The sequence below is a fragment of the Canis aureus genome, chromosome X, assembly GCF_053574225.1.
Source record: "Canis aureus isolate CA01 chromosome X, VMU_Caureus_v.1.0, whole genome shotgun sequence".
Taxonomy (NCBI): Eukaryota; Metazoa; Chordata; class Mammalia; order Carnivora; family Canidae; genus Canis; species Canis aureus.
In genome coordinates, this window is record NC_135649.1 from 15,562,488 (window position 1) to 15,582,994 (window position 20,507).

The 20,507-nt window shown below is 42.5% G+C and overlaps 1 long non-coding RNA gene across 1 annotated transcript in view; it reads right to left on the minus strand.

Moving 5' to 3' along the window:
* The window catches only part of LOC144308053 (uncharacterized), a 93,838-nt gene that overhangs the window by 11,137 nt on the left and 62,194 nt on the right, over positions 1 to 20,507 (minus strand). Inside the window, exon 3 of the long non-coding RNA XR_013374691.1 lies at positions 19,942 to 20,014. This is a non-coding gene — a long non-coding RNA (uncharacterized LOC144308053). The remainder of the gene's footprint in view (positions 1 to 19,941; positions 20,015 to 20,507) is intronic.

A 20,507-nucleotide genomic window follows, 5' to 3' on the forward strand; every position in this document is an offset into this window, starting at 1 on the left:
TGGCCACTCCATGACTTTATTATTACCTCAAATGGTTCTAACCTTGAGATCTTAATTATTATAAATGCCCTCTCTAAGCTCTGTCTCCAACAGGAGCCTTCTAGCTCTGCTCTCCCTCATTCCCACTAAATCTATTCTTCCAACCGTCCATTGGACTTTTTCTCTTGATTCCTCTCTATTCTTGTCTCCCAACAGCACTTGCTTTTACCTCCAGTTCTACCCATTCTGGAAACCAGAGGCAACCATTTCTACTTTAAATGCGATGATAATCTATTTTCCCTAATTTCCTCCTCTTCTGAGACTACTGTGCTAAACTCAATCCTTAGTGCACGCATAGTTTTAATCCTTCCCATCTATAGAGATCTTAGTGAACACACAAGCAACTCATGCTGAGTGACCCCATAACACACTCATATATACAACCCCAATCAGACCAAGAACAATGCTGCCCAATTCTCTCATTTATCTCTTCATGATTGTTTTTCTGACCATTTTCATGCTTCTCAAATTGTCAAGTTATAAAACATAAACGTCTTCAGTTCCCATTCCCTTCCACCACAATCCTTCCATATCTTCAAGTCAACTTTTGTTTTCCTTGGCTGTTGCTTTCCTTGTCTCCTGTTATAGTTTGGTTTTTGCTTCCAATGTTAACTTCAGCCTTTTTTTTTTTTTTTTTTTTAGTGCCAAAATATAAATTCTTCTTTATACTCTCAATTCTACTGTCATGTAGTAATTTCCCATTCTCTTAATGATCACACTCTCCCTCCCCATTGGGTCCTTTCTCTCAGCCACCAGACACTCCCAAGTCTTCCTCACAACCATCCCCCAACCAAAAATGCTCCCCATCACTTTATTTCTTTCTAACTCAAGGTACAATCCTAATCGCTCCTTTTATTTTCTAAATTTTAAAAAGAGTTGCCTTCATTCCTCATCTCTACTTCTTTATTGTTCATTCTCTATTTAATCTCCTACAATTGTGTATCATACTATAAATGAAAGTCACACCTATGAGTTGGCTTCTGCTTCTGCCACTCCACTGATGGCCTCTTAGTTTCTGATCTCAATGGCCTCATCTCTGCCTTCTGTTTCTGACCCCGCCTGCCATCATTTGACACTGATACTCACTCTCTCATTGAAACATTATCTTCCCATCACCTTGTACTCCTCTTAGCCTTTCTACTTCACTTTTAGTCTCCTCTGCTGGTTAATCACTGTTATTTCTCCATCAAACTCTTTTTTTTCCCATCAAACTCTAAATGTCAGTGTTGCAAAGGATCTGCTCTTAGCCCCCTTTGCTTCTCACTCTGCACTCTCCCTTTGTGTCCCTCTCTTCTGGAGCTATCATAGGCATTCCCTTGATCTCAAATATTTTTCCCATAGCATTTATGTTCTGATTTATAAGATAATATACATATTTATTTTGTTTATTAATGCCCCCACCTCACCCATGCTAGAATGTCAGCCCCACAAAAGAAAGGGATTTTATCTCTTTGTTCACTGTTGTACACCAAACACCTGGAACATAGCAAGTGCTCAAAAGATTTTGTTGAATAATCACTGACATATCTGGATCTCTAAATCTAACCCCTCTCTTAAATATGCAGCCCCATTGCCTCTTGCTTTACCAAATTTGCTCTTTCCTATTTCCCTGAGATAGCAGTTCCTATCTCAGATCATGACACTGCAAGCCCAGAATGTTTGAAGTCGTTCAGACTCTTTTATCCTCTCTTACCACACAGAGCCAATCAGTCATCAAATCATGTGGATTGTAACCTCTCCAATAGCTTCCATTGCTCATGCCCTCTTTTGATTCATGCTCATAGCTATAGCTCATTTCTGCTCTTGATTGAAATATTAAAATTATTTATTTTTTTAATTTTTTTTTTTTTTTTTTTATTTATTTATGATAGTCACACAGAGAGAGAGAGAGAGGCAGAGACACAGGCAGAGGGAGAAGCAGGCTCCATGCACCGGGAGCCCGACGTGGGATTCGATCCCGGGTCTCCAGGACTGCGCCCTGGGCCAAAGGCAGGCGCCAAACCGCTGCGCCACCCAGGGATCCCGAAATATTAAAATTATTTAATAAAACTATCCTACTGTCATCAGTTGCTCACCACTACCTATCCCACACAATCTTGCCTGACTTATTTTTCTGAGAAAAAAATGTGATAACATCATCTGTCTCTTGAAAACTCTATAAAAGCTGTCCTTTCAACAGGTTTAATTCTGAATTCCACTGAGGAAGGCACTTGATGGGATGAGCACTGGGTGTTATACTGTATGTTGGCAAATTGAATTTAAATTAAAAAATTTTAAAAAAAGTCTGAATTCCTTGGCCTGACCTTAAAACTCTTCTATCATCTGCCTTCAAATCTCTTTTTCAGCTTCATATCCATGACATTTTTAAAAAGATCTTATTTATTTATTTGAGAGAGAGAGAGAGAGACAGAGAGAGCAAGTGATGATAGGGGAAGAGGGGAAGGGAGAAGCAGACTCTCCTGCTGAGCAGGAAGTCCAACATGGGGATCGATCCCAGGACCCTGGATCATGACTTGAGTTGAATGAAGGCAGATGCTTAATCAACTGAGTCACCCAGGTGCCCCTATATCCACTACATTTTTTCACAGTCTCTGTGCTCTGGACTATTTCTTTTATGGGTTCACATGCCCAATGAGCATAACAGAAGATTCTAAAGGAACACAGATGAGAAGAATGGTGACCCATTTCGAGAAAATATGACAAGACTTGCTGGACAAATGGAATGACTTCAAAGCATCTTTAGTGAGGAACTAAGATCTGAAAATGACTCAAAACAAAACTGATAAAAAGGTCTACTATTCTGCCCAAGAGCCTAGGTGGAGTTCTCAAAGTGGGATTTGTGAACCATCTACATCAGAATCTTCTGGTGGTGGGCCCTGGTATCTTCATTTGTAACAAGCTTCCCAGGAGATTCACATAAACATTTAAGGTAATATCCACATTTTCTATTCTTCAAGGGGGTAAGAGGAAATAGCTATGTCCCATTGCCCCAAGGTAACATGGAAACGACATTGGATTTGGAATTAAAAACAACAGATTTCTTAGCTTTGCTCCTCCCTTGCCTTTATGCTTGGGCAAATCACTTACCACCTTTATGCAGATATAGGAGCTGGAGGAGATGACCTCTGAGGACATTTGCCACCAGAAGAGATACTGTTTCCACTGGAGCCAAACCTCATCACCTCACATCCTGCAATTTCCTGCTCCACACTGAATAGCCTTCACCCTGACCAAGAACTATGAGTTAGGGAATAGCTGAGAAAGTGACTCAGATGTTAGCTTCTCAGTGAGGCCTTTCTTGTTGACCTTATCTAAAAGAGCAAGTCCCTGGCGCGTGCTTGCTATTCTTGTTGCCTAATTGATTTTTTTTCATTGTACTTACCACTGACTTACTGTATATTTCAGTTAGTTATCCTGTTTATTTTCTACCTTCCCCCCATTGAATGGTAAGCTTCATGAGAGCAAGGATTAGGTAGGTCTGTTCTGTTCTGTTTCCTACTACATCATCTGTACCTCTAAAAACATCTGGCATATAACAAAATATAGCCTTATAGCTCTTCTCATTTCCTTGGTTCTTACACTTTCTCATCCCCTCCCTTACTCCCTCTCTCTCTCTGTCCTGGTCCCCATGCATCTCTCTGTCCTGGCTTTCTCTACAGTTTTCTCTCTCCTTCCTTCCCATTGCCTTGTACTCTGATCTATTTATACATTTAGAGCTGTGGCAAGTGAGATGGGCTAAAGTAGACATATGTGTAATGAAAGATAATTCATGCCCATTTTCAACTTCTCAGTTTGTCTAGATTAGTTTCAGAGGAAGGAAAATCCCCTCCCTAGAACTTTGGAAGATCAGTTACTCCAGATCTGAGAAGATTTTTTGGCAGAGTTTTTATTGTGGACTAAGGATACCTTGACCTCTGAACTTAAATTTAGGTGATAATGCTGATGACATTTGGAAAGAGAGCACCATGAATGCGCTTATGTCAGAGAAAACAAAGAAAGTAGCATTCAATGCATACAAAATAGTAGGCAATGGTCCCAAAGTATGGTTTTCATTGAATTTGAACTTGAAGTTACTCAGACTACATTTTGCTTTCTGTTAAGAGAGGCTCATCTACAGGGTCATTTGGAAGCAAGATTATGAAGCAGATCATATTTGTTTCAGGCTCTGCCATTCAGGAATCTTTTCTGCTCCCTCTTATCTCATGGTTGCTTACTCAAGTATTCTATTCTCTAGCCCCCAACTCAGGTGGCATTAGTCATTTTGGCCCCATGGAAACCCTTCAGAGGCCAAGCTTCAAGGCAGCTCAGCAGACCAAGGAACTGGGTCACCATGTTAACAGGAATGGTAAAACATTTTTTGTCACCCAGGACTTCCTACAAAAAAGATAATGCTCCCTCCTTTACTATTGACCTTTTTGGTAACGCTAAGGGTAGAGGTTTTGAGCCTGCTAAGAAAGGGATATTTTAGGGTAGACTTATTTTCCACATCCCTCCACTACTGCCATGGAGGCAGCTGCCTACTCTGACATAAATAAGATGGAAGCATCTCTACAAATCTTGAAATCAAATTTAGCACACAAAGATTATAATACCATTTAATGAGAGACTTGCCTGGGATTCAGCAAACTTATATGAGCCACTAGAAGAGTTGCAGGGCCTGGCAGGGTGCTCAGCAAATATGTCCTTAATGAAGACACAAGCCCAAGTCTTAGAGCAGACTAAACCTTTTACACAAATGTTGGCTACTACAGTGAGTGGAAAGCAACTGTCAAGGAGTTGGTTTCAAACTGTAGAAGGACAAAAGGAAAAGAAATAGCAATTCCAAGGTAGAGATTTTTAATTTCATCTAAAATGAATTAAACACTATCTTTTCCTCTCTGTTGGATCCCAAACAAATTTCAGGCCTCTCTGGACCTTACCAAAGCTGTATTTCAAGCTCACTGTAAGCAATGAATATCTTCCCTCTCAGCCTCCCAGAAGATGCTGCTTTCAAGAGCTTAGCAGTAAGCAATTACCTTAAAAAGAGAAACCCTTGTGGCTGGTCAGCTTTTACTTTGTTGGTTGATAAGTTAACCTTTGACCATCTGTTTAATTTCCATCTTAGAAAGGTTGATAGATCACTAAAAGGGGAGAAGGGAAACTTTTAACTCTCCATTCACAAAGACTGGTGGGGAAAAAATGGCTGATATAAGACTTAAGGATTCTTGAACTATCTGGTCTCTGTTTCCCTGTCCCTTACCCGATTGGGCTGGTTTTAAGTCAGTTTAATGAATAATTATTAAGCGTCAACTATATGTCAGACACTTTGCTAAATGCTGTTCTTCTCATCTATCTATCCATCCATCCAACCAACCAACCAATCAGCCAACCAACCAATATTTGAGTACCTACAATAGCAATGCAATGTATTAGGTATGAGACAAAGCAAGTAAGGTCCCTATCCTTTATATGGATTATAATAAAATGGGGGCCTTTCTGCTGGAAGCAGAAAAATTTGACTCATCAGTATTATATATTGAGGACTTAACTATATGATGTGTACTGAGTCAGTTACCATATATATGTTACCTGTTTAAATCCACACAATAACCTAGCAAGGAAGCTCTTTTTATCCTCATTTTACAGATGAAGAAAATTAGGTTCAAAGAGGTACCATAACTTGTTCAAGATCATGAATCTACAAAGTTGCAGAGCTGAGATTTAAACACATGTGTGTCTGATTCCAAAGACTACCTTTTTTCCAGGACACTCTCTTGCCTGTAGATAGGGACTTAAGAGAGCAACCAGAATTTCCCATCCACATGGACTGTCTTAGTCAGTTTGTGCTTCTATAACAGAATACCATTGATAGAGTGACTTAAACAATAAACACTTCTCAGTTCTGGAGTTCAAGATCAAGGTGCTGGCAGATTCAAAGTCTGGTGAGAGCCCACTTCCTGGGGTGGCTGGAGAATACAGATGGCTGTATTCTTGCTGTATCCTCATAGAGGAATGGGGGAGAGAGCTCTCTGTGGCATCTTTTATAAAGGCACTCATCGCATTCATGAGGGCTCCTCATCTTCATGACCAGATACCTCCCAAAGGTCCCACCTCTTAATACCACCACATTGGGGGTTAGGATTTCAACAAGCGAAGTTTAGAGGGACATCAGCATTCAGTCCATAATATTCTATGCCTCATCTCCCAAAATGCATATCCTTCTTACATACAAGACACTCATTCTATCCCAACAGCCCCATAAGTCTTAACTTGTAGCATCAACTCCAAAGTTTAAGTTTAAAGCCTCATCTTAATATCTAAATCAGATATGGGTAAGACTTGAGTAAGGATTCATCCCAAGGCAAATTCTTCTTTAGCTGTGAACCTTGGAAATCAAGGAAGTGTGCTTCCAAAACACAATGTTGAAACAGGCATAGGATAGATGAGGGAAGAATAGGAAAGAAGGGATAATGGGTCTCAGGTAAGTCCACAGCCTAACAGGGCAAACAACATCATTTTTTATAAGATTTTATTTATTTATTCATGAGAGAGGAGAGAGACAGAGAGAGAGACACAGGCAGAGGGAGAAGCAGACTCCATGCAGTGAGCCTAATGTGGGACTCAATCCAGGGACTCCAGGATCACACCCTGGGCCGAAGGCAGGCACTAAACCGCTGAGCCACCCAGAGCTCCTCAGGGCAAACAACATTAAATCTTAAGGCTCAAGAATGATTTAATGATGCCCTTTGGCTTGATGGCTTACCTTCCAGATCCACTAGGGTAGTGACGCCATCCCTACAAGGGAGTTTGGTTCTGCAGCCGCTCTCTGCCTGGGCCCCACCCACACAGCACCTCTGCAAGAACCCTGCAACTCTGACAGGCTTGGATCTCACACCTGCATCTCTCCCAGGTTGGAGTCCTGTGCCTGTGGTTCTCCCGGACTGAGGTCTTTACCTTGCCCTTTGAAACCTAAGTAGAGGCAGCCATGTCTTCTGAGCTGTGCACCCTGGGCCTGCAATGTGAATGGCAGGCCTGATGATCTCTGAATCACCTTCAGGGTCATTCTTCCATTGTCTTGAAGAATAGTGCCTGGTGTCTGTTGAGACAGCTGGTCCATACTGATTGCCTTATCAAATGCTTGCTTGACCACACCATTAGTGCTCTCATTTTTGCTCTATGGATAAGCTGAGAATTTTCCAAATCTTTAAGTTCTGCTTCATTTTTGCTTAGCAATTCCACCTTTAAGTCATTTCTCTCACATTTTGCTATAAGCAGTCAGGAAAAGCCAAGCCACTCCTTTAATACTTCGCTCAGAAATTTCCTCAGCTTGGGGATCCCTGGGTGGCTCAGTGGTTTAGCACCTGCCTTTGGCCCAGGGTGCGATCCTGGAGTCCTGGGATCAAGTCCTGCGTCAGCTTCCTGGCATGGAGCCTGCTTCTCCCTCCTCCTGTGTCTCTGCCTCTCTCTCTCTCTATGTCTATCATAAATAAATCTTTAAAAAAAAGAAATTTCTTCAGCTTAAATATCCAATTTCATAGCTCACAAGGACCACAAAACACTAGAACATGAACACAAATCACCCAAGTTCTTTGCTACTTTATAATGAGGATAGCCTTTTCTTCATTTTCTAATAACCCATTTCTCATTTTCATATTAAACTTCATCAGCTTTCATATTAGACTTCATAACTTTTACCATCCATGAAATCATGAGCCTGCAATAAGCCATTGAGTCAAAAGAGGAGAGATCTGTTGCTCACTACATTGGGCTCTTCACCGCTTGAGTTGAAGACTTCAGGTACTGCATCACTGAGCCCAAGAATCTTACTTATTTAGAGATGGACTATGGCCTAGGCATAGTGCATAAAGCGAACAAGATAGGACCTCTTCCACCAGGATTTTGTGACCACAACACTACTCAGCCAATGGTTCTGGGCTCCAGAATAGGTTCATATCCATACATACACCTAGGACTTATCCAACCTTAGTTTGCTTTGCTCCAAATGTCCCCTAGTCTGTAAGGTTCTCTATCTGTATTTGTAAAAACCTGACCCTTCCATTGAAATGCAACTAAAATTCAACCTTCTCCAAGATTACTTCCTTGAGAGTTTCAGTCAAAATCAATCCCTCTCTCATTTCCTCATAACCTATAGCTCAATGTCAGGGCCAGCTTTTTATCTGAATTTGGTTCAATAGGTATTTTTTTCCTCTGTGAGAGTATGAGCTCCTAGAAGTCTTGTTCTTCCCCACATCCCTCTCAGTATCTAGCATGATACATATAAAATGCTTTACTAAATATGAAATGCTGGGATGCCTGGGTGGCTCAGTGGTTTAGTGTCTGCCTTCTGCCTAGGGCGTGATCCTGGAGTCTCGGGATCCAGTCCTGTATCAGGCTCCCTGCATGGAGCCTGCTTCACTCTCTGCCTACGTCTCTGCCTCTCTCTCTCTCTCTCTCTCTCTCTCTCTGTGTGTGTCTCATGAATAAATAAATAAATAAATAAATAAATAAATAAATAAATAATAAATAAATAAAGTCTAAAAAAAATAATCAAATTCTTATTGAATCACATATGACTGCATAATCAGAAAGTAAAATCTATTCTTTCTAAACTACAGTCCCCCACCCCCACCCGGACACTGGTACTCGAGAGTCAGGGAGGCAGAATAATAGTAAAAAACAGACAAATAGGGGAGATCCCTGGGTGACTCAGTGGTTTTAGTGCCTGCCTTCAGCCCAGGGCGTGATCCTGGAGTCCCAGGATCGAGTCCCACGTCGGGCTCCCTGCATGGAGCCTGCTTCTCCCTCTGCCTATGTCTTTGCCTCTCTCTCTCTCTCCCTGTCTCTCATGAATAAATAAATAAATAAAACATTTTTAAAAAACCAAATAAATAAGAATCTTTGGATTTGGCATTAGACCAACCTGGACTAAAATTCAGCACTGCAACTTTCCAGCTATGTAAACCAAAGCAAATCATCTCACTTTTTGAGCCTTGGTTTTCCTTCTCTATACAGTAGGAATAACAACCCTCACAAAATTATTGAAAGGAATAAATGAGGCAGATATATGCTTGTGAGCCATATACTGTACAGACACAAACTTTAGTTTCTCTTCCTTTTTGTTTTTTTTAAGATTTTATTTTTATTATTTATTCATGAGAGAGAGAGAGAGGCAGAGACACAGGCAGAGGGAGAAACAGGCTCCATGCAGGAAGCCCGACACGGGACTCGATCCTAGGACCCCAGGATCACACCCTGGACTGAAGGCGGCACCAAACCGCTGAGCCACCGAGCTGCCTTCTTCCCCTTTTTGGTAGGCAAAGGCCCAATGCAGGAAAAACAAACATTAAGCCATGCTATCAAGGGTTGTCAATCTGTAAGTGGTCAAATGAACAGATATTGACTGGGCCCCTGCTATTTTCCTAGCACTCTAGTAAGTTCTGAAAGGGATATAAGAAAAATTTCTGCCCTGGGAGAGCTAACAATCTATCCGTAGAGGCAAGAAAATCAGAAAAGGCACACATTAAGAATTCTCGAAGACATATATTAAGTGCCCCAAAGGTAAACAGACAATAAATGCCAGAGGTATTTGGAGAGTAGCAGGTCTAGATGGCCTTTGAAGAATAGATTGGGACATGGTGGAAGAAGGAAGGGAATGTAGCCTAACAGAAGAAATGACACTGCTCAAATGTGGGGGTGAGGGTATGCTCAACGGGGTTGGAAGATGACCAGGCACTAAATCTGGATCCCTTGGAGGTCAGGCAAGAGGTGCAGGGGGAAAGTGTGTTGGATGGTGGAGGGTCTTGAGTGCATCACTGGTCTCTGGTAAAGGGTGGTGGGGTGGGGTTGCCTTATCGGCAACCTGATTTCTAACTTGGGAAACACTCTTGCTGAGGCAATATATATATTGTCCTGCACACAAATAAAGTGGCCACTATCGAGAAGCAGCCAGGACCACTGTGCTTTGAAAAGGAGGCTGGGAGGTTAGTTATCCGGCGTCAGCCTCCAGAGTCAAGGAGTCTCCAGGGCCCTTTGTGTCTGAGAGCCGTGATAGGCGGCCCTTCCCCCACTGCAGCTGCCCTCGCAGCGTGCTGGGGACTGACTCCCCCAGAAGTACAACAAAGCTGCCCCAGAGAATCCAATGGGGACAGGCATCGGCAGGCAGGGCTCGCTTCTCTCCTCCCCCTCCCAGCCACAGGCTGCACATCTTATACTGCACCCACAGAACTGAAGCCCCAGAACGGCTCTAGGGCCAGGCTGCCTGCTCCCCTCATTTGCCTGGGGTGGGGGCGGGAGTCACGCTGATTGGCTTCCAGCTGGCTTTGCCGAGCTCTAACAATAATAAAGATGGGGCTCTTTACCAGTGAGGTCATGAATTGAAGAGTAGAAGCGAGGAGAAGCTTTGCATAGCACTGTGGGCCCCCCCCACCACCTGCTGGGCAAGAAAGTTTTCTTCATCAGGAAAGAGGAATGGTGAATGGGGCAAGGCCAGGTGGTGGGGTGGTTTGCTCTGGGAGGCTGGCTGGAATGAGTGCAGCATTGTGAGCCTCTGGCTCTGTGTGGGCAGCAACAAAGTAGCGAGGACCCCTTATCAGGTGAACTCAAGTGCCCATCAGCTCACTCCAGCAACTGCTGCCCCTCCTCCCCCAGGCGCCTCCAGGCTGTTTATTTTGTTAGAAAAGGGGAATCTGCATTTCAGCTCATTTGCATTCTTTGGTCCTAAACAAAACCATATTAAAGTGCCTTGAAGAGCAGGCTAACTGGGAAGTCTGCTTGTCTTGGGGGGGAAAAAGTGCTTACATTGAAAAAGAATCAATGTAGTATTCTATTTTCAAGCCAAGTACAATGCTTGCATTAGGAAAAAAAAAAATCTCCCATTCACTCTGATCAGCAAGCCTGAATGTGATGGTTAGGAACTTAGCATCTCTTTCAACAGCCTTCAGATAGATAATTTGCTGTTTTCTTACTTTTTCCCAACTTTCTTTGAGACCCATAAATATAAGTAGAAGACGAGAGTAGGCAAAGGAGGAGCAGCAGTCTCAGTGGCCGCCTGGTATGCCTCAAGAAGCAGGTGGGCGGGGGAGGGGGTGGGGTGGGGTGACTGGGTAACTGGCACTCAGGGGGGGCATTTGACTGGATGAGCACTGAGTGTTATACTATATGTTGGCAAATCGAATTCCAATAAAAAATATACAAAAAAAAAAAAAAGGGAGCACGGATGCGGTTCCTTTTCTTACTTGGGAAACAGATGGTGTTTTATGCTTAACACAATCAGCACCGCCTCTCTATCTGTGCTCCTACCCTTCCCCACCTGTGTGAAAGCTAATCAGCACCTAATGAACATACTCGGAGCTGTCTGGATGGAGTTAGTCCCAGTAGGAGCCAGCCTTCAGGTACCAGGCCCTGTTAAAGCAGTGTAGCTGCAAAAGACCAGAAATCTCTACATCAGGGCTACTGAGCCCTCTTTTCACGCAACTATGGGCAAAGGTTTGTATTTTGAATTTCCTCTAAATACATGAGATGCCTTTTCAGTCATTCCTACTCTAGGCATGGGCTGCTTTCCTTGAATCATACTCTTCAAGTAAGCACACCAGTGACGGCAACGTTCAGGCCAAGGTGGCCATCGGGCTTCCCACCACTTCCTTCCCTTCTGCAAAGCTCCGATTTTGTCCCATGGGAATGAAAAGAGGAATTAGCTAAAGTGCTTGCTTATACACACACACACACACACACACACACACACCCTATGTGTGTTAGCAAATTGCTATTGACACATTTGGAATACTACAAAGAACTACAACAAGTTACAGGCTTCTGGGTAATGTGGGAATCACTAGGAATAAATCCACCATCTTCTGAGCAAAAGCTGCTCCTTTTGATGACATAACAAGGTCAATAGGTCATGGTAGCTCCATTACCTCACCTTGAGTTGAACCCTTCTGATGACATACCAAAGTATAAATCACCATGGATTAGCTAGAATGCCCCTCCTAGCGTTTCTCACCCCACCCCCATCTCTTTAGTGTTTCTAAGGAATGGGGACCCACTGACTCTGTTCTTACTGTCCCTTCCTCTCCCTGCAGATTTCAATAATGGATCATGCTAGTTAGTGCTCCCCACTTATCACCCTTGGGATCAGAAAGAGCCTTATGTTCTGTTCCCCAGGCTCATTTCCTTGTCTTCGCTTGGACTTCTATCACTTTTTGCTGGGGGGTCAGCAAATTATAGCCCTCAGAACAAATCCTGCCTGATGCCTGTTTTTGTAAATAAAGTTTTATTACAACACAGTCATGCCTATTTGTTTATGTATACTATGGCTGCTTTCCCGCTACAATAGTGAAGTCAAGAGATTGTGACAGAAATCTTATGGCCCACAAAACTTAAAATACTTATCTAGCCCTGTATGGGGTTTGCCGACCTCTGTTCTAAGGCTTTGTATTATAGAACACTAGTTGGGTTATTCTTACTTTGGAGCTGGTTGTATTTACATTTTGAAGGTTTGGTGGTTACTGGTCTTTATCTAAACTTGGCTCGCACCTTTTTACCTTCAATTCACAATAGGGGGGCCACTTACAAATGAAGCGGTGGCTATTTCCCATCTCATTAACTAGATCCACAAGAAACCACAGATCACTTCTAGAAGAAAGTACAGGTGGGGAAGACACTCCGGAGGACACCAAATGAGTAATAACAGGGGTAGGAGCCCCCTGAGAGAATCTGACTCAAAGCACACCATTTTATTATTGGCCATGAGGCAGCCCCAGAAACCTCAATATTCCTTTTGGCCACGGCCTCTACTAACATGGCCTTAAAAAGCATTCCCTGAATGCTTAACACAATTGTTTCCCATTTCTTCTTGTGTCTGTTCCTCAATGATGGAAAGAAAGTGACACAACTATATTGCATTTCTAAACATAATCAAGCTCTGGGAAAGAACCTGCAATAACAGAATGTCACTAGGAAATAGATTTAAATATATTTCAGTAGCAGAGCAAGCTATATTTCCAAGCCAGGAAGAATTTGTACCCTGCATGGAAGTCTTCGGCTACTTGGTAACTTTAGAACATACTAGAAGTGACTATCAATATGGAAATGATTGTTTTTTTTTAAAAGAAAATCATACAAATAATCATAATAACAAAGCTAGTTGTTCTCCATAATATCAAAAACAATAATTATAAAAACTGAAGTTACTCTGTGCCAGCCACTATTCCAATTGCTTTATGTACCATCACCTCATGTAATCTTCACAGTTCTCTGAGGTTTTTCTCATTTTTATTTTTGATTTTTTAAAAATTAAATTTAACTTTTTATTCATTTATCTTTATTCCCATATTATAGCTGGAAAAAAAAAAAACCTGACTCAGAGATTAAGTAACTTGCTCAAGGTCCCAACAGCCAGTAAATGGTTGAGCTGAGATGAAAATATCACCTACCCTGACCCTCTCACCAAACCAGGAGCCCATGTGCCTCAAGTTCTCCTCCTGGTAACAGGAATGGATTGGCCCGAAACATCCACACTCTCAGACCTGCTTCTCTAGTGTGCACCAGCAAATGTTATGTCTCTCTCGGTCCCTGAAATAGAGAAAAGCTTAGCAATTCTGGCTGGGTTCCAGCCCATGGGCTTTTTCACGAGCTGCCTTGAGCGGAGGCACAGGAGAGGGCTGCCTGTGCACGTGAGCGTCTGAGGGCTGCTTACCGCGGAAAGGGTCCCTCGCCTCCCCCTCTGTGGTACTTTCTTTCACATTAGTCCTCTGGCAAGGGAGAGAGCAGTTAGAAGGCTGTTGCCTGCGTAGTCTGGGAAGGACACAATGAGGACCTTAATGGTGGCAGAGGTGATGAAGAGGAGGGGCAGAATCAAGATGTCATGGAAACTGATGTCGCAACTGTGTCGGTGAGAATGGGCTTAACGGCTGGAACAAGTAAACTCGATCCCGTGGAAATGTCCTTCCTGCTCACCTAACAGTCCTGGGCCCCTGAAGAAGTAGGGTACCAGGCAGGGTACCAGGTTGGCAGCAACTCTGCCACCTGCAATATGTGGGTTTCCAGATAACCCACGGGGCCATCTCTAGTCCAGCCAGCTGAACACCCACTTCCCAGAAGCCAAATACCTTTCTGCTAAGAAAAATAGCTGTTCATCAGCTATGTTTTCTTTGGGCACCACTGTCTCGTTTGATTTTGTCATAATACTCTGAAAATCTCTCTCCAACAGCAGTTATTACACTATAATGAAATAGTAGATTAATAGTAACAGTACCTGTTGCCCCTAGAGAATGAGTCCTTTGAGGGTCAGCAGCTTGTCTTATATTCATCTTGACACAGCTAGTGCCTAGTACTGTGCCAGGTACACAGTCAATACTCAGTAAGTACCAGCTGAAAATGACTAAGTGAGCAAATGAACACATGAAGGCAAATTTCTTTCTCAACCCTCCAAGGTACACAGTACCATGGTCTCATCATCTTCTCAGTATAAAAATATTAGTTGTTCTTGGATCTACACTTACAAACTAGCCCACAGTACAACAGGATACAAGTCAATTCACGATAAACTGAAAATGGCAGTAATAGTCTACCGATGGCCTTTCCCAACTTCTTGACTACTCATATTTGAAAACTGAAAGGTTTCGACCAATAGAAATACTGACACTGTCCAGCAAGCAATCCTGTGGAGGGTGTAAAGCCAAACCTCCCCTGGATTTGGTTATTGTACTGGGAATAATTGAATAGTTTAAAACATGTCTGCTTTGTGACTTGGCTAGCCTTTATATTATAACAATGGAAACTCACAAACGCGTCTAGGGAGTCATTTATGCACTGGAGTGCCATATAAGAAACCCAATTGCATATAATGAAGTGTATAATGCACATAAACTTTTAATGAAGAGTAAAAGCATTGCCAGGCCTCTCCAGGAGCAGCCCTTGGCTCCTACCCTCCCTTGAGATCCCCTCCAGAAGGAAAGGGTTAACCCAGCTGTTCTGCTCCTGTAGAAACAGGAGGACCTAGGCCAACTGCAGATGGTACAGAAGTAGGAAATGAGAGAGCAAGGCCCAGGACTGAATTGCAGTGAATGGGGAGGGTTCATCCACTGGCAGCCAGCAATAACAGTCAGCCTCAGGTGTCCAGCCTGATTTGCCTCAGCAAGAAAACCAGGTCAGCAATTGGAGGCTTCAGGGTGGCTGTGTAGTATTGTGTTTAAGTATCCGGGCTATCGAGTCAAGTAGATCAAGATTTAAGTCCTGGCTCTACAATGTCCATAATAGCCAAACTGTGGAATGAGCCTCGGTGTCCATCGAAAGATGAATGGATAAAGAAGATGCGGTCTATGTATACAATGGAATATTCCTCAGCCATTAGAAACGACAAATACCCACCATTTGCTTCAACATGGATGGAACTGGAGGGTATTATGCTGAGTGAAATAAGTCAATTGGAGAAGGACAAACATTGTATGGTCTCATTCATTTGGGGAATATAAAAATAGTGAAAGGGAATAAAGGAGAAAGAAGAAAAAATAAGTGGGAAATATCAGAGAGGGAGACAGAACAGGAAAGTCTCCTAACTCTGGGAAATGAACTAGGGGAGAAGGACAAACATTATATGGTCTCATTCATTTGGGAAATATAAATAATAGTGAAAGGGAATATAAGGGAAGGGAGAAGAAATGGGTAGGAAATATCATAGAGGGAGACAGAACATGAAAGACTCCTAACTCTGGGAAACGAACTAGGGGTGGTGGAAGGGGAGGAGGGTGGGGGGTAGGGGTGACTGGGTGGCGGGCACTGAGGTGGGCACTTGACAGGATGAGAACTGGGTGTTATTCTGTACATTAGCACATTGGACACCAATAAAAAATAAATTAATTAAAGAAAATAAAAATAAAAATAATAAATAAATAAATAAATAAATAAATAATAAATAATAAATAAATAAAATTTTGTTACCCGTGGGGGTGGGGGGGATAAGTCCTGGCTCTACCACTTACAAATTGTGTGACCTTGGGCAAGGCACCTTACATCTCTGAATCTCAGTATGTAAAATGGAAGCAATAATACTCCCTACCTCCTAAGGTGATTATGAGGCTTCAATGATATAATGCAAATGAAAGTGCCCAGGCTATTACTGAAAGCTCAAGAAATGCCGGCTGCTGTCGTTTTCATTATTAGAATCCAACGTCATGAATATTTACCCCTATGTTTTCTTCTAAGGATTTTATTATAGTTTTAACTGTCACATACAAGCCTTTGATCCATTTTTTCATTTTTGTATATGGTATATATATAATAAGAGTCTAACTTCATTCTTAAGCATGTGACCATCCAGTTGTCCCAGCACCACTTGCTGAAGAGGCTTTCCTTTAGCCCATTGGAATGGTCTTGGCATTCTTGTGGGAAATCAGTTGACATAGATATATGGGTTTACCTCTGGACTCTCAATACTATTCCATTAATCTGTATGTCTACCCTTCTGGTTGGCCTCTTATGACTCCACCTTTCACTGGGATTCTGAGCATCATGAGAAGTTGGGACACTCTGCCTCTCCCTCCGGATAGCCTCTTGGACAGAGTCCTTTTTTAAGATGTCTGCAAGCTGACTTGCCCCTGTAGATCCACTTGGCCCAGGACACAAAAGCAAATCATCCACGTCAGCAAAACAATACACCTCCCTTGCTCCCTCTGTTGCTTTTACTCTTGCTCTTGCTCTCTCCCTCCTCCCCTCCTCTTCTTCCTCAGGTCTATAGACCTAGACTCTAGATTTCTCAGCCAAGAATCAGATACCTGTGTTCTATGTCTCCCAAATTCCAAGGGACACATATCAAGCCCTCAGGATGGTCTCTTCTAATCCCTGTCATTTGACATACAGTGTGGGGAAAGTACCCATCTCTCTACCCTACTTGAAGCCAGGTGCAAAAGTGACAAAGCATGCCACAGAAACCCAATAATTCTCTATAAAGGAATGGGCTTTTTCCCTGTCTTTATTTTCAACCCTTTTTTACTCTTTCAAGATTGCTGACAGGATATGGATTACAAAACCAATTTCTACAAACCCCACTGCCAGTCCTCTATAAAGGGTCCCACTTTAGAATTGGGGATGTTGTTGGGGCAGCCTGGGTGGCTCAGTGGTTTAGTGCCGCCTTCAGCCCAGGGCCCAATCCTGGGGACCTGGGATCGAGTCCCAAGTCAGGCTCCCTGCATGGAGCCTGCTTCTCTCTCTGCCTGTGTCTTTGCCTTTCTCTCTCTCTCTCTCTCTCTCTCTCTCTCTCTGTGTGTGTGTGTTTCTCATGAATAAATAAATAAAATCTTTAAAAAAAGAATTTAGAATTGGGGATGTTGTTCTCAGTCTTTTGCAGCCTCAGCTAATACTGACATATAAAGAGTTCTATTTTAATGTCTCTTTACAAATGAAGGATGGATAAATAAATAGATGGATGGATGCTAACTTCCTTCCCCAACTTTCTGTCACCTCTTAATTTAATTCATTGGCCAGCTGTGTGCAGCCAATGTTAATTACTGTTGAGCCACAACCTGCTGTGGCAGTCTGAAGAGTCAAGTCCCAACAATCATAAAACAACTCATAAGTATAATCTCTTGATCTCTAATAAGAAAATAATTTTAAAGAGTCGAACAGGTTTCTGATATTGTGATGGTAAAAATACTTCTGTCCCCTTCTCCTCCTGGAAAATCACACACAACCAATAAGAAGAAACAAAATGCAGCATCACAAACTCTGTCTTTGATGGAACTATGTATGGCAGCTAGTCTCCAAAGATGACCCCTTGTGAGCCCTCCCTGCTTCCTATGCTCCTACTGTTCCTCACATCAACACTCAGGGATTATTTTCCCATCCCTTGGATACAGACTGGACTTATAACTGGTCTTGACCAATAGAATACAGCAAAAGCGACATTCTGAGACTGCTGAACACACGTTTTATTTTATTAAAAGGGTTTATTTATTTATTCATGAGAGACACAGGGAGAGAGACAGACACAGACAGAGGGAAAAGCAGGCTCATGCAGGGAGCCCGATGTGGGACTCGATCCCAGGACTCCAGGATCACGCCCTGACGCTCAACCGCTGAGCCACCCAGGCATCCTGAACACAAGCTTTAAAAGGACCAGAAAGCATCCATTTACTTCCTTTTATTTCATTTTTATTTTATTTAATTTTTAGAAAGCATTAGTCAAAATACAGTATCCATTCCTTTTTTTGGTAATTTTTTATTGGAGTTCGATTTGACAACATATAGCATAACACCCAGTGCTCATCCCATTGAGTGCCCCCCTCAGTGCCCGTCACCCAGTCACCCCATCCCCCCACCCACCTCCCTTCCACCACCCTTTGTTTCCCAGTTAGGTGTCTCTCATGTTCCAGCACCCTCACTGATATTTCCCACTCATTTTCTCTCCTTTCCTCTTTATTCCCTTTCACTATTTTTTATATTCCCCAAATGAATGAAACCATATAATATTTGTCCTTCCCCGATTGACTTACTTCACTCAGCATAATACCCTCCAGTTCTATCCACGTCGAAGCAAATGGTCGGTATTTGTCATTTCTAATGGCTGAGTAATATTCCATTGTATACATAGACCACATCTTCTTTATCCATTCATCTTTCGATGGACACCGAGGCTCCTTCCACAGTTCGGCTATTGTGGACATTGCTGCTGGAAACATCGGGGTGCAGGTGTCCCGGCGCTTCACTGCATCTGTATCTTTGGGGTAAATCTCCAGCAGTGCAATTGCTGGGTCATAGGGTAGCTCTATTTTTAACTCTTTGAGGAACCTCCACAGTTTTCCAGAGTGGCTGCACCAGTTCACATTCCCACCAAGAGTGCAAGAGTGTTCCCCTTTCTCCACATCCTCTTCCAACATTAATCTTAAGATTTGTGTGGAATCAGAAAAGACCCTGAATAGCCAGGGGAATATTAAAAAAGAAAACCATAGCTGGGGGCATCACAATGCCAGATTTCAGGTTGTACTACAAAGCTGTGATCATCAAGACAGTATGGTACTGGCACAAAAACAGACACCTAGATCAATGGAACAGAATAGAGAACCCAGAAATGGGCCCTCAACTCTATGGCCAACTAACATTTGACAAAGCAGGAAAGACTATCCACTGGTAAAAGGACAGTCTCTTCAATAAATGATGCTGTGAAAATTGGGCAGCCAAGTACAGAAGAATGAAACTAGACCATTCTCTTACACCATACACAAAGATAAACTCAAAATGGATGAAAGATCTAAATGTGAGACAAGAATCCATCAAAATCCTAGAGAACACAGGCAACACCTTTTTTGACCTTGGCCACAGCAACTTCTTGCAAATACATCTATGAAGGCAAGGGAAACAAAATCAAAAATGAACTCTTGGGACTTCATAGAGATAAAAAGTTTCTGCACAACAAAGGAAATAGTCAAGAAAACTAAAAGACAACCTACAGAATGGGAGAAGATATTTGCAAATGACGTATCAGATAAACGGCTAGTATCTAAGATCTATAAAGAACTTATTAAACTCAACAGCAAAGAAACAAACAATCCAATAATGAAATGGGCAAAAGACATGAACAGAAATTTCACCAAAGAAGACATAGACATGACCAACATGCACATGAGAAAACGCTCCGCATCACTTGCCATCAGGGAAATATAAATCAAAACCACAATGAGATACTACCTCACCCCAGTGAGAATGGTGAAAGTTAACAAGACAGGAAACAACAAATGTTGGAGAGAATTTACTTCCTTTTAGAGACTAGGTTCCATACAATCAGAGTCCACGCCAACGGAAATACCACATGGAGGAGAACCAAAGACACTCTGGTTGAAAGCTCTGACTAAGCTCATAGCCGATAGTACCAATTGCCAGCCACGCAAATGCATCATATTGGGCATTCTAGCTCAGTGAAGCACCCCTTACCTCAGTCAGGCACCCAGATGACTGCAGTCTCAAATGACATCTCATGGAGAAGAGACCAGTCATTGCACAGAACCTTGAGAAGAAGAATGTGGTTATTGTTGAAAGCCACTACATATTGTGGTAGTTCATCATATAGCAATATATAATGAAACATTAGGATATATCTGCATCCCCAAAACACAGTATTTAGAGGTAGAAAGTGGGCAGAGGAATAATAAATGGCTCATTAGAGAGGAGGAAATTCAAACCCAAGTACCTGCAAATGGTGGGAAAATGATAATACTGAAAGAACAATGCATTCAAAATTCTAAATAAAGATAATTTTCAAATTAAAATTTGATATGCAACCAGGGGCACCTGGGTGGCTTCGTTGGTTAAGTGTCTGATTTTGGCTCAGGACTTGATCCCGGCATCCTAGGATCTAGCCTGCCTTAGGCTTTGCACTCAGTGGCGAGCCTTCTTTTCCATCTCCCTCTGCCCCTCCCCCTGCTTGTGCACACACTCTCTCTCTCAAATAAAATATTGGGGCCCTGAGTGGTTCAGTTGGTTGAGCATCCAACTCTTGA